This window comes from Chiloscyllium plagiosum, unplaced genomic scaffold, assembly GCF_037043375.1.
Source record: "Chiloscyllium plagiosum isolate Xiang-an unplaced genomic scaffold, Cpla_swu_hap1 HiC_scaffold_8, whole genome shotgun sequence".
In the NCBI taxonomy this organism is placed as follows: domain Eukaryota; kingdom Metazoa; phylum Chordata; class Chondrichthyes; order Orectolobiformes; family Hemiscylliidae; genus Chiloscyllium; species Chiloscyllium plagiosum.
The window spans coordinates 33,864,052-33,879,332 of record NW_028270146.1 but is presented as its reverse complement, the minus strand read 5'-3'; positions in this window follow the sequence as shown (position 1 = coordinate 33,879,332).

Here is a 15,281-nt window from a genome sequence, read left to right as displayed (position 1 = left end):
CCTGTATCCCATGTCTCCTTACTTTCTGGATGAGCCTAATATTGGGACCCTTATCAAACGCCTTGCTAAAATCCATATACACCACACCCTCTGTTGTATCATCATCAATGTGTTTTGTCACATTCTCAAAGAATTCATTAATGTTTGTGTGGCCTGACCTGTCCCTCACAAAGCCGTGCTGACTATCTCGAATCAAGATACGCTTTTCCAAATGATCGTGAGTCCTATCTCTCAGAATCCTCTCCAATAATTTGTCCACCACTGACATGAGACTGACTGGTCTGTAATTCCCAGGGTTATCCCTATTTCCTTTCTTGAACAAGGGAATAATATTTACTACCCTCCAATCCAGTGGACAGTGAGGACACAAAGATCATCACCAAAGGTGCTACAATCTCTTCCTGTAGTAACTTTGGGTGCATCCCATCTGGCCCAGAGGACTTATCAATCCTCATGTTTTTCAAAATTTCCAGCACGTCGTCCTCCTTAGCATCAACCTGTTGGAGCATATCAGCCTGTTTCACACTGTCCTCAGAAATACAAACTCCCTCTCAGTAGTGAATACTGAAGCAAAGTATTCATTAAGGACCTTCCCTACCAACTCCGACTCCAGGTACAAGCTCCCTCCACTATCCTTGATTGGACCTACCCTCTCTCCGGCCACCCTCTTGTTCCTCACATAAGTGAAGAACGCCTTGGTGTTTTCCTTAATCCTACCCACCTACACTTTTTCAAGCTCCCTTCCAGCTTTCCTAAGTCCATTCTTCAGTTCCTTCCTGGCTACTTTGTAACCCTCTAGAGCCCTGTCTGAACTTTGCCTCCTCAACCTTAAGTAAGCTCCCTTTTTCCTCTTGACTAGATGTTCCACATCTCTTGTTATTCAAATTTCCTTCACCCTACCATCTCTTCCTTGCCTCAGTGTGACAAACCTATCCAGCACTCGCAGCAATTGCTCCCTAAACAACCTCCATATTTCTGTTGTGCAATTCCCTGAGAATATCTGTTCCCAGTTTATGCTCCACAGTTCCAGCCTAATAGTATTGTAATTTCCCCACCCCCAACTAAATACTTTCCCGTACCATCTAATCCTATCCTTCTCCACGACTATCATATAGGTCAGGGAGATATGATCACTATCACTGAAATGCTCTCCCACTGAGAGATCTAACACCTGACCTGGTTCGTTGTCAAGCACCAAATCCAATATGGCCTCCTCTCTAGTTGGCCTATGATACATTGAGGAGGGAATCCTTCCTGGACATTCCTGACAAAACCTGCTGCATCTAAACTATTTGCACTAAGAAGGTTCCAATCAATATTAGGGAAGTTGAAGTCACCAATGACAACAACACTGTTACTTCTGCACCTTTCCAAAATCTGTCTCCCAATCTGCTCCTCTGTGTCTCTATTGCTATTGGGGGGTCTACAGAAAACTCTCAATAAAGTGGCTGCTCCTTTCCTGCTTCTAACTTCCACCCATACCAACCCTTCTCGACGGCCTCCCTTTCTGCAGCTGTGATACTATCCCTGATTAGCAATGCCACTCCCCCAGCTCTTGTCTCACCCTCCCTATTCTTTTTGAAACATCTAAAACCTTTTGAATATCTAACAACTAGTCCTGACCCTGCAATATCCAAGTCTCTGTCATGGCCACAACATCATAGATCCAAGTACTGATCCATGCTCCTAAGTTCCTCTCCCTTATTCCTGACACTTCTTGCATTAAAATAGATACATTTCAATCCATCACACTGACTGTAACTTTGCCCTCTAAACTGTCTATCCTTCCTCACAGACTCTCTGCATGCTTTATCTGCCTGTTCACCAGCTACCCCATCCTCCAATCCATAGCTCTAGTTCCCATCCCTCTGCCAAGCCACTTTAAACCCTCCCAAAGAGCTCTAGTAAACCTCCCACCCAGGATTTACTAAAGGTAGAAGTTTATTCATATCGTCCCCCTCAATTCCATCCAATCAGGTTCTCCCAAATCCTTCAGTGCGCCATGGGAAACAATTCTAACTTATGTAGTCCCTTGTCATAGCTGAAATGTTTCCAGCCCGGACAATATCCTGGTGAATCTTCTCTGCAAACCTCTCCAGAGCAATCACATCCTCCCTGTAGTGGCGATCAGAATTGCACACAGTACTCCAGGTGTGACCTAACCAATGTCCTGTATACCTCTAACATAATTCCCCAGCTCTTCTGTTCAGTCAATTGATGAATAAAGACGGGTATCCCATATGCTTTCTGAACTACCTTATTCACCTGTACTGCTGCCTTTAAGGCTCTATGGACGTGCACAGCCAAATCCTACTGATCCTCAGCACTACCTGGGGTCCCATCTTTCAAAGTATTCTCCCTTGCATTGCTCGTCCTACCAAAATGCGTAATTTAATCCTGAAAAGTGTGAAATTCCATTTACCACTACTCTGACTAATCTGTCTCTATCTCCCTATAGTCTAAAGCTTTCCTCCTTGCTAGTCACCACACCACTAATTTATGTCAATCTGCAACATACTGATAAAATCTTCTCGATTCATGTATAATCCATACCATTGTTACTCCAAATTTGCCTATTCCCACACAATGCTGACTTCTACCTGCTGTAAACTTTAGACCATTTAAAACCCTGCTGTTGTCTTTGTGTACTGACCTGCACTGGCTCCTGGTTGAGCAACACCTCGATTTTTAAAATTCTCATCCTTAGTTTCAAATTCCTTCATACCCTTACCCTTTTCTATCTCAGTAATCTCCTTCAAGCACCCTACTCGCCAGGATTTCAGCATTCCTCTCATTTTAATCTCTTGGGCAACCTTAATTTTAAGTACTGCTCCAGTGATGGCCATACCTCATGATGTCTAGCCCTAAGCCCCAGAATTTTCTCCCTAGATAACCCCAATTCTTGTAGGTCTTATGGTGCATCTTGAAGATAAAAAGGTGTCTTTAACATCTCTTCTTCCAGCAGGCTTTAGGGTGTTTGTTTTTATACATATTTAAGTGCATCTGTCAAATTTTGGCTGATTACACTCCGAATAATTTTACATTGATAAGAGCACTACGTAAGTAGATGATGTTGCTGAAAACTAGCACGAGAGCTCCCATCAGTTTCAACCTGGGCCTGTAGTCCCCATGACAGAGTTCAATATCATTTCATCACCCCCCAAACTAGGATATTCTGTTTTGCCCTAAATTGGAAGAAACAGTTTAAATAATGATCGTCTTATAAAGTCTTGTATTTGTAATAGCAGAAACAGGTTAACTATTTGCGTACTAACTTATGCAAGTCATCTATTTCCTTGCTCTGAGTATCTTTATGCAGGAACATTTACGATAACACATGATTTTTAAAGGGGAGAGAGGTGAGTTTGTAGAAGTTTCAGAAATTTGCTGCAATTTCACCTTACACAGCTGTTACAGAAACATCTTTCCAGATGTTTATTAAGGAAATGTACTGAAAATCTTAGTAAGAGAGATACAAACTAATTAACTATTAGGACATATCTCCGTGTACAAGATCATCATTATGAATTTAACTTTCTGTGCCATCAAATCTTTGTTATGTATTTAGCTCTACCACTACAGAATGAAAATATAATAAATACAGGAAATTTGGAATAAAGATGAATTTGTACCAAGATTAATAGGGAATATGAAAAGTTGAGCAAATAATGTGAAAGTGTATAAATTTACATAAGCATATTAAAATTGAAAGTAATTCAAGAATCGTGGTAAATTGAGATGAAGCCTGCATACTGTTGTTGATGATAGAAGAATGGCAGGAATATGTTAAATACGTTGTCAAATCACAGGAAGCTCAAAAGTATGAAGTTATTAGGAGTCTTTGGAATGGAAGCTTAGTCTCATGTACAATGTCAGTAGAAAAGGTTATCCAGTCACATCACATTACTGTTTGTGCGATGAAATTGTTTATCATTTCTCCTAGGTTACAATGGTGACCACAGTTCAAAAGTTTGTTAGCTGTTAGGCACTTTGTGAAACCTAGGCTTATAAAATATATTCTATAAAGCAAGTCTCACTTTAGGAGTTGGAAGGAACTCATTATTACTTAGAACCCTGATGGAGTTTGGCTTGACAATATTCCTGGAAATTTGTTCATGGAATCAGGGAAAAGAAAACCAGTGTACAAAGGAGAGAGATCAAAGGAATTTTTCCTGTCATTGGTTTTCCGTCTTTGGGTGCTCTCAGGTATCGGAGCTGTACACATAACAGTGGGTATGGCAACCTACAATTAAAAACTTTATGGACCTCAATATTTATAAGCAAATTTGTAAAAGTCATTGGATCTGACATTCGATTTTACTTCACGTGATCTGGTGTCATATGTAGCAGAGGCCAAAACTAGAGAGGCATAAGATTAAGGTGAGAGGGGAAAATTTAAAAGAGACCTGAGGAGCAACATTTTCCCGTAGAGGGTGGTGCGTGTATGAATGAACTGCCAGAGGAAGTGGTGGGGACTGGTACAATTACAACATTTAAAAGGCATCTGGATGGATACCTGAATAGCCAGAGTTCACAGGGATATGGGCCAAATGCCTGGCAAACAGGAACATAGAACATTACAGCACAGTACAGGCCCTTCGGCCCTTGATGTTGCGCCGACCTATCATACCAATCTGAAGCCCATCTAACCTACACTATTCCATGTACGTCCGTATGCTTGTCCAATGACGACTTAAATGTATTTAAAGTTGGTGAATCTACCGTTGCAGGCAAAGTATTCCATACCCTTACTACTCTCTGAGTAAAGATTAAAGGACTAGATTCATTTAAGATAGCTATTTGGCATAGACAAGTTGGACCAAAGGGTCTGTTTCTGTGTTGTACAACTCTATGACTCTATATGGTCAGCATATCACATGAGCAAATTTCCAGGAATATTTCCAAAGTTGTCAAGCCAAACTCCATCAGGGTACTAAGTACTAATAATTCCATCCAACTCCTAAAGTGAGACTTGCCTTATAGAATACATTTTATAAGCCTGGGTTTCACAAAGTGCCTAACAGCTAACAAACCCTTGAACTGTAGTCACCATTGTAAACTAGGGGAAATGATAAACAATTTCATCGCACAAACAGTAATGTGATGTGACTGGATAATCTTTTCTTCTGATATTGTACATGAGACATGGTGCTGCTCTTTTTTTGAAACAATGCCATGGGATCTGCTACAAAAGAGACATGGATTTAACATCTCACCGAGAATAAAAGCACCTCGATGGTGTAACACTCTCAGCACTGCAGTGGGATAGCAGTCTAAATTCTCTGCTTGGGTCTTTAAACTAGGAACAACCACAGCACATGCAAGAGGGTTCCAGACTGGGGTCTGCAGAACATCAATCAATTCCCAATTTAACTGAGACATACCAGGCAGTTTAGTTCATAGCAGTAACCTTGATCTGTGCAAGGTGCTAATCCAGCAAATCTCAGGATCAGCACAGCCCTCCTTCACTGGAAATGGCACATGGGATGCCAACAATCTGGAAAACCCAAAAAATAACAAATGAACTGAACTGTCAACATGCTGGTAACATCCTAGGATTAGGCATAATCACATATGAAGGAGGAATAAAAGTGATGATACAGGAGGTGCAGCCAATACCAGAAGAGAACGGGAAAAATTTCTGACTGTAAGAGCTGCTCCTTTTTTTGAGGTATTTTAGGTGCTGGAGGTGATTTCCTTGAATTCCAGGAGCAGCAATTACTGTTTTTATGTGCTGTTGCATTGTTTTGAAACTTTGGAAAAAAAGTCAAAACAACAGCAGTTTTAAAAGGGAGAAGGGCAGACAAAGGAAGCACATGGTGAGGACAGTGCAGGAGAGAGAGAGAGAACCTGCACAGTTACTGCCTTTGCTGTTTTTGAATTCATGTATCTCTGGACATCGGAGTGCATCTGGGAAAATTAACAAACAGTGAATTTCACAACTAATCTTGGAATAACTGGTTTGGGCGAAGTTCACAACACAGAATCAGATAAGTTAATTGTTGTTTTAAGTCTGTCCAAGAGAAAGGCTGTATTAGTGAGTATAGTGGGTTCTTTCTTGATTATATGTTTTTGGAGATAAGTCTCTTGATTAAACTTAAAATACAAGCCATAGCTATTAATTTAACTTGGTGCAGTGTTTTGTAGAGGAATAAGTGTTATTTTCTGGGTCTGTAGATTGTGAAGTTGCAAAAATGGCCTTTGCAGTGATATGTACTTCTTGTCAGATGTGGGAGTTTAAAGAGAGTTTAAGGGTTACTGTGGATTATATCTGCCATAAATGCTGTTGGATGTGAATCTTATCAGATCGAATGGATCGGTTGGAGAGACAGATAGAAGCGATGAGGAATTTGCAACAGCAACAGAATGTGATGGATGGCAGTTATAGGAAGAGGGAAAAGTCTCAGATACAGTCACAAAGATGGGTTAACTCCGGGAAAGGTAAGAGAGGTCGGCACCGAGGGCAGGAGTCTTTTGTGGATATACCCATTTCAAACAGGTATGCTGTTTTGGAAAATGTAGGGGGTGATGGATCCTCAAGGGAATGTAGCACGAACAGCCAAGTTTCTGGTATTGAGACTGGCTCTAATGCAACGAAGGGTACGTCGGCTTCCAAGAGATCAATTGTGTTAGGGGATTCTCTAGTCCGAGGTACAGACAGACGTTTCTGTGGCCAGCAGCGAAAAATCAGAATGGTTGTTTCCCTGGTGCCAGGATCAAGGATGTCTCAGAGAGGGTGCAGAATGTTCTCACGGGGGAGAGGGGCCAGCAAGAGGCCATTGTCCACATTGGAACCAACATTATAGGAAGGGAAAAGGTTGAGATTCTGAAGGGAGATTACAGAGAGTTAGGCAGAAATTTAAAAAGGAGGTCCTCAAGGGTAGTAATATCTGGATTACTCCCAGTGCTACGAGCTAGTGAGGGCAGGAATAGGAGGATAGAGCAGATGAATGCATGGCTGAGGAGCTGGTGTATGGGAGAAGGATTCACATTTTTGGATCATTGGAATCTCTTTTGGGGTAGAAGTGACCTGTACAAGAAGGACAGATTGCACCTAAAGTGGAAGGGGACTAATATACTGGCAGGGAAATTTGCTAGAACTGCTTGGGAGGATTGAAACTAGTAAGGTGGGAAACAGAAGTGACTCAAACAGTCAGGGCAGGCAGGGACAAGGTAGAACTAATAAATTAAACTGCATTTATTTCAATGCAAGGGGCCTAATAGGGAAGGCAGATGAACTCAGGGCATGGTTAGGAACATGGGACTGGGATATCATAGCAATTACAGAAACATGGCTCAGGGATGGGCAGGACTGGCGGCTTAATGTTCCAGGATACAAATGCTACAGGAAGGATAGAAAAGGAGGCCAGAGAAAAGGAGGCCAGGGGTGTGGCATTTTTGATAAGGGATAGCATTACAGCTGTGCTGAGGGAGGATATTCCTGGAAATACATCCAGAGAAGTTATTTGGGTGGAACTGAGAAATAAGAAAGGGATGATCACCTTATTGGGATTGTATTATAGACCCCCTAATAGTCTGAGAGAAATTGAGAAACAAACTTAAATCTCCATTGCCACTCATGACTCACTTGGTTCAAGTACATCAACAGAACTCCAGCCTTGACTCAGCAAGTCATGTAAGCTGCAAGGTCACAGGTTTGGTTGTTGGTCCATGCCAAACTTACAGAACTTAGGCAGCATTGGGCTTTGATTGGCTTCAATTCTCCAATAAGAAAGGACAGGAATGAATGGAGATTTTCACTCTGGATCATGTACGTTGACTGGAGAATCTCAGCCAGAACAACACTCATTTTACTAAGAGCTGCCCACAGACTTTTCATGGGGGTCAGTCTGAGCAATAGGTTCAGAAGGAGGTGATTCGCTCCTTGGAGCCTGCACTACCATTCAACAAGATCATAGCTCTTACATCAATCCTTCCTTTGTGCACTATCCCTCAATCCCTTGGGATCCAAATCTCATTCTTGGATACACTCAACAACACGGTATCCACATCCAAAGTATTTTGGAGTGGAGCAGAGGTTTCCAAAGATTGACAATCTTTCAGCAGTAATCCATGGTTCATATAGATCATTTCCAAAGTGTCTCTATTCACAGGAAGTACGCAAAAGGACAGGAATGTTCTTCAGCCTTGGATATCCTTGATTTTAAATCACTCCACCTCTGGTGATTGTGCCAAGATACTCAACTCTGGAATTCCCTCACTACGGGGCAACGTTTTCACACAGAGGGTGGTATGTGTGTGGAATAGGCTGCCAGACGAAGTGGTAGAGGCTGGTACAATTGCAACATTTAAAAGGCATTTGGATGGGTATATGAGTAAGAAGGGTTTGGAGGGATATGGACCGAGTGCTGGCAGGTGGGACTAGATTGGGTTGGGATATCTGGTTGGCATGGACGGGTTTGACCAAAGGGTCTGTTTCCATGCTGTACATCTCTATGACTCTATGACTTGTAAGGAGATCTCAGCTATCTGTAAAAATAATAGGGTAGTTATGGTAGGGGATTTTAACTTTCCAAAAATCGACTGAGACTGCCATAGTGTTAAAGGTTTAGATGGAGCGGAATTTCTTAAGTGTGTATAAGACAATTTTCTGATTCAATATGTGGATGTACCTACTAGAAAAGGTGCAAAACTTGACCTACTCTTGGGAAATAAGGCAGGGCAGGTGACTGAGGTGTCAGTGGGGAAGCACTTTGTGGCCAGCGACCATAATTCTATTAGTTTTAAAATTGTGATGGAAAAGAATGGACCAGATCTAAAAGTTGAAGTTCTAAATTGGAGAAAGGACAATTTTAACGGTATTAAGCAAGAACTGATCAAAACTGATTGGAGGCAGTAAAGGGACGACTGAAAAATGGGAAGCCTTCAGAAATGAGATAACAAGAATCCAAAGAAAGTATATTCCTGTCAGGGTGAAAGGGAAGGCTGGTAGGTATAGGAAGTGTTGGATGACTAAAGAACTTGAGGGTTTGCTTAAGAAAAGGAAGGAAGCATATGTCAGGTATAGACAGGATAGATCGAGTGAATCCTTAGAAGAGTATAAAGGAAGTAGGAGTATACTTAAGAGAGAAATCAGGAGGATAAAAAGGAGACATGAGATAGCGTTGGCAAATGGAATTAAGGAGAATCCAAAGGGTTTTTACAAATATATTAAGGACAAAAGGGTAACTAGGGGTAGAATAGGGCCCCTCAAAGATCAGCAAGGCGGCCTTTGTGTGGAGCCACAGAAAATGGTGGAGATACTAAATGAATATTTTGCATCAGTATTTACTGTGGAAAAGAATGTGGAAGATATAGACTGTAGGGAAAAGGCAAAATGTCCAGATTACAGAGGAGGAAGTGCTGGATGTCTTGAAACGGCTAAAGGTGGTTAAATCCCCAGAACAAGATCAGTTGTACCCGAGAACTCTGTGGGAAGCTAGAGAAGTGATTGCTGGGCCTCTTGCTGAGATATTTGTATCATCAATAGTCATAGATGAGCTTCCAGAAGACTGGAGGTTGGCAAACGTGGTGCTACTGTTTAAGAAGGGCGGTAAAGACCAGCCAGGGAACTATAGACCGGTGAGCCTGACCTCAGTGGTAGGCAAGTTGTTGGAGGGAATCCTGAGGGACAGGATGTATATGTATTTGGAAAGGCAAGGACTGATTAGGGATAGTCAACATGGCTTTGTGCATGGGAAATCATGTCTCACAAACTTGATTGAGTTTTTTGAAGAAGTAACAAAGAAGATTGATGAGCAGTAGATGTGATCTATATGGACTTCAGTAAGGCGTTCGACAAGGTTCCCCATGGGAGGTTGATTAGCAAGGTTAGATCTCGTGGAATAAAGGGAGAACTAGCCATTTGGATACAGAACTGGCTCAAAGGTAGAAGACACAGGGTGGTGGTGGAGGGTGTTTTTCAGACTGGAGGCCTGTGATCAGTGGAGTGCCACAAGGATCGGTGCTGGGTCCTCTACCTTTTGTCATTTACACAAATGATTTGGATGCGAGCATAAGAGGTACAGTTAGTAAGTTTGCAGATGACACCAAAATTGAAGGTGTAGTGGACAGCAGAGAGGGTTATCTCAATTACAACAGGATCTGGACCAGATGGTCCAATGGGCTGAGAAGTGGCAGATGGAGTTTAATTCAGATAAATGCGAGATGTTGCATTTTGGGAACACAAATCTTAGCAGGACTTAGACACTTAATGGTAAGGTCCTAGGGAGTGTTGCTGAACAAAGAGACCTTGGAGTGCAGGTTCAAGCTCCTTGAAAGTGGAGTCGCAGGTAGATAGGATAGTGAAGAAGGCATTTAGTATGCTTTCCTTTATTGGTCAGAGTATTGAGTACAGGAGTTGGGAGGTCGTGTTGCGGCTGTACAGGACATTGGTTAGGCCACTGTTGGAATATTGCGTGCAATTCTGGTCTCCTTCTTATCGGAAAGATGTTGTGAAACTTGAAAGGGTTCAGAAAAGATTTACAAGGATGTTGCCAGGGTTGGAGGATTTGAGCTATGGGGAGAGGCTGAATAGGCTGGGTCTGTTTTCTCTGGAGCGTCGGAGGCTGAGGGGTGACCTCCTAGAGGTTTACAAAATTATGAGGGGCATGGATAGGATAAATAGACAAAGTCTTTTCCCTGGGATCGGGGAGTCCAGAACTAGAGGGCATAGGTTAAGATATAAAAGAGAAAAATATAAAAGAGACCTAAGGGGCAACTTTTTTCATGCAGAGGGTGGTATGTGTATGGAATTAGCTGCCAGAGGATGTGGTGGAGGCTGGTACAATTGCAACATTTAAGAGGCATTTGGATGGGTATATGAATAGGAAGGGTTTGGAAGGATATGGGCCAGGTGCTGGCAGGTGGGACTAGATTGGGTTGGGATATCTGATCAGCATGGACAGGTTGGACCAAAGGGTCTGTTTCCATGCTGTACATCTCTATGACTCTATGACTCTACTTAGCACATCCAAGGGCAAAAGAGACCTGGGAACACTGCAACTGCCAAGTTCTTTTCCAACTCACACACAATCTTAAAAATACCATTGCTCCTTTAATGTCACTGGATCAAAATCCTGAAACTCCCTTAACAACACTGTGTATATCCCTGCCCCATGGACTACAGCAGTTCAAGAAAGCAGCTCAACACCTTCTGTTCCAGAGCATCAGAGGTGGGCAATAAATGCTAGCTTACTATTGACCACGGTTTTATGGTCATCATTAGACTCTTAATTCAGATTTTTGTTGAGTTCAAGTTCCACCATCTGCCATGGCCAGATTCCAACCCAGTGTCCCCAACCTGGGTCTCTGGATTTACAGAGATCCTTTACTAGACATATCTACATCTGTTGTTGAATGTGGATCATATAGAAAATCTGTGAATTTTCTTTGGCTTACCATCCTTTTTAATTGACAAAGTCAACTAAAATCTCCTATTTTCCTCAGGATACGCAGTTCACTCTAACACACTGATTGATAGAATCATCAAACCTACTTCTAATGTTTAATTTATGAAATATTCAATTTGAAGTAATCGATTACCTTTGTGGTTATCCACAGAAAATGGTCAACACATTAGAATGCATTTGCAGATAAAGGAATGGAGATAAAACACTGAAATAATTTAAGAACCAGTGGAATACATTTGGGTTAAATGGCTGTCCTCACGTAGTGTTCTTGCATGAGCTTGTGAAATATCTATCGTGATTCTCTTTTGCATCATGAATTAGATTTTCTCAACAACATTTATGTTAATTTAGTTTGCATGTCGGAAGTCAAATGCTACTTGGTTCATTTTATCCTCCCACTCATGATAATCATAAAAGGTGACAGATTTTCACTGTACAGCCAAGAGTGCAAATTCATAATAGGAATGAATGTATCACAGAGAATCAATACAAATTGTATATTTTACATTGGGGAAAATCTGGGATAAAGATTGTAAATGCATCCATCTTGTATTATGCAAAGGAATAATGAAAAAAATAAAAGAAATAACTGCGGATTCTGGAGATCTGAAACAAACAGAAATCGCTGGCAAAACTCATTAAGTTTGGCAGCATCTGTAGGGAGAAAGCAGAGTTACTGCTTTGCATTCAGTGAATGAGTCTGCTGAAAAGTCACTGCACATGAAACATTAAGCATGCATTCTTCCCACAAATGCTCCAGACTTGCTGAGCTTCATAAAGAAAAATAGTCTAACAATAAATCTTCACCAAACTTAGGGAGCATTTTCACTCCGCAATAAAGGGAAATTCCAATACTTTCAAAATTGGATTTCATTGATTGCAAAGTAGTATAACACTGCCAGTTCATCTTTTTAAAATTATTATGGAGAACTAGCCAAAAACCTTTAGAGACCACTATAAAATTGTACCGTCTATTGGTTTTGTTATGGTATTGTTGATGCAATTACAGAGATTGTCTTTATCTTGTTTTTTATTGAATAAGAAACAGGGAATATTTAATCAGCTCAAGATTATGACTGTATCTGTTTGAGGATACTTTCATCCATATCTCCTAAAATCTCATGTCTTCCAAAGCTGGTTGAATAAAGGTCCAATTATATTGAATGATAAAGATATTAACCTACTCCCAAACTCAAGGATGGTGCAAGCCTGGTATTTAATTGATGGTAAGCATGTATATGATAGTTACAGTTAGAAATCTATGATAATCAGAGACTTTGTAATGGGCATAAGTGAAAGGTGAGCATCATGTCATGTGGTATTACGTAAACCATTTTCTACATGAACAGATGTCATTTGGCCCCAAAATCTCTCCAGTAAGCTATTTCCTGATATCCTGGGCAGAGACAGACGGTTCATAGCAAACCTCAGACTTGATCCAGTTAAAAAACATGGCAGCTTCTTGGGATGATTGGGGCTGGGTACCGTACAGCACAGGAACAGGCCCTTCGGCCCACAATATCTGTACCATCCATGATGTTATTCTAAACTAATCCCATCTGCTGTGGACTTGCATCCTAAGATTCCCTCTGTGTTTAAATGCTAGCTCCCATGACTGATCTTTGCAGAACATCACTGGTCACAGACTTCCAATTAGAATAACACACCTCCACAACTACTGTCTGTCTTCTATGATCAATCTTGTATCCAACTTACAACCTGACCATGATTCACATGACTTAATCTTCTGGTTCAGGTTACCATGAGGACCTTGTCAAATGTATTCACTGCCCTACCCTCATGAATTATCTTTGTCACTTCCTCAAAAAATTCAATTAAGTTTGTGATACAAGATCTCCCCTACACAAAGCCATGCTGACTATCTCTAAGTCCATTATTTTCCAAATGTGAGTAAATCCTATCCCTAAGAATCTTTTCCAATAATTTTCCTACCACTGATGTAAGACTGCCCAGCCAATAATTTCCTGGAATATCTATGGAATGTCCCTTCTTATACAAACGGACAACATTGGCTATTCTCTAGTGTTCTCGGACTTTGCCTGTGGCTAAAGAGGATACAAAGATCTTTATTAAGGCCCCAGCAATCTCCTTACTTGCTTCCGTCTGAATCCTGCGATAGATCTCATCAGTCCATGGGGACTTATCTACCTTAATATTTTTTAAGCCACCGATACCTCCTCCTTCGTAAAAGCAACATCCCCTAGAATATCACATACGCCTCCATGTCCTTTGTCTTGATGCAAAGTCCTCATTAAAGACCTCACCCACTTTCACTCCATCCATAAATTCCCTCCTTTATCCTTGAGTGAAGATACGCTTTCCCAAGCTACCCTGTTGTGCCTAATATACTTATAAAATGCCTTGGGATTCTCTTTAATCCAACTTGACAAGGGCATTTCATGGCACCTTTCAACCCTCCTAATTCGTTGTTTAAGTTCTTTCCTGCCTCCTTTGTATTCTTCAAGGGCCTTGTCTGATTTCAGTTTCTAAAACCTTACATCTGCTTCCTTTCTCTTCTTTCAAATACTTGTCATTCAGGGTTCCCGAATCCCACCATCTTACCTTTCATCCTGTCAGGAACGTGCTAGTCCTGAATATCATGGCAACTCGTGAAACTTTGCATCAATCGTGTCATTGAGGTGTAACCTGGAACTAGGTGTAAAAAAAGCAAAGAGAAAGAGTAAGTACCTCCATTTATCTCAGTAATAAACCTTCTGAAACGGTCTCACATAAGTAACTATTTTGGATGGTAATGATTTATCATTTTAATGGCAAAGACAATAGCCATCCTACAGTAAAACAAACATAAGAAGATTTGATTTTTTTTTGGTGATACTGTAGAATGTTGGTTAGGACATCAATAGAACTGCAGCATCTATTTTGAAAATGTTTTCTTGATGTCATTCAGAATGAGGACATACTACTCCTTGGATTAACTCTGAAGGATGCCATTTCTAACACTTCAGTTGTTCCTCATCATTGTACTGGAGCATGAACCTGAATGTAGCTTGACCTAATAGCCCTCAGTCACACAGAGGTGAAATTATTACCAACAAAACCAAGTCAACGCTGTAATAAACAATTGAACCAGAATTTGCACAGTTTAGAGATAGTAACTCTCTTTCTGTTTTAATAAATTATACAGCACTGACATTAAAACTTCAAGGACCTTAGTATTCCCATATTGACATGAAATTTTATCCATTAAGCTGCACTGGACTGGACAAATCTGTTAAATATTCAAGATAAAGTGACATTGGATTGACATGTTTTTTTCCAGCAAAGAGAAATTGAATTTCATGATGCCATTTATTAGCATCTGGCAAAAAGCTATGATCGTGACTAACTGGGAGCATGATTTTATTACAATCTGGTCGGTTTGAAAGTTGAATATTACACATGGTCACAGATCTTGTCATACAGGCAGATGGTGACCTAAGAATGAACCGTTGCTCCTGAGGATGAGTAACATTAAATGGCAGTGTATATTAATAGTTAAAGAAAAATAACCAGGTAAAATGTTCATAGAGTTGTTGCTTATGCTGTTCCTCTTGCAATCTTCTCCTGAAACATCTCTATGAAAATTACTGCCAAATGGCACTTCATATAGTACATCTTAGATTTAAACTTGATGGACTTAAATTTGCTGAAAATTTACATGATAGCACTGGTGCATAAGCAATAGAAACCATTTTTATAGTACAGAAAACCAGAATGTGTGCAATTACTTATGTTACATCATAATCTGTTTTGCAGAGACCCTCGCTGTAAAAGTTGAATAGCTAATTATCATTATTCTACTTTGTACTAAAAACAGTGATAGGATCAGGTTTGCTGCATTAGCAACAT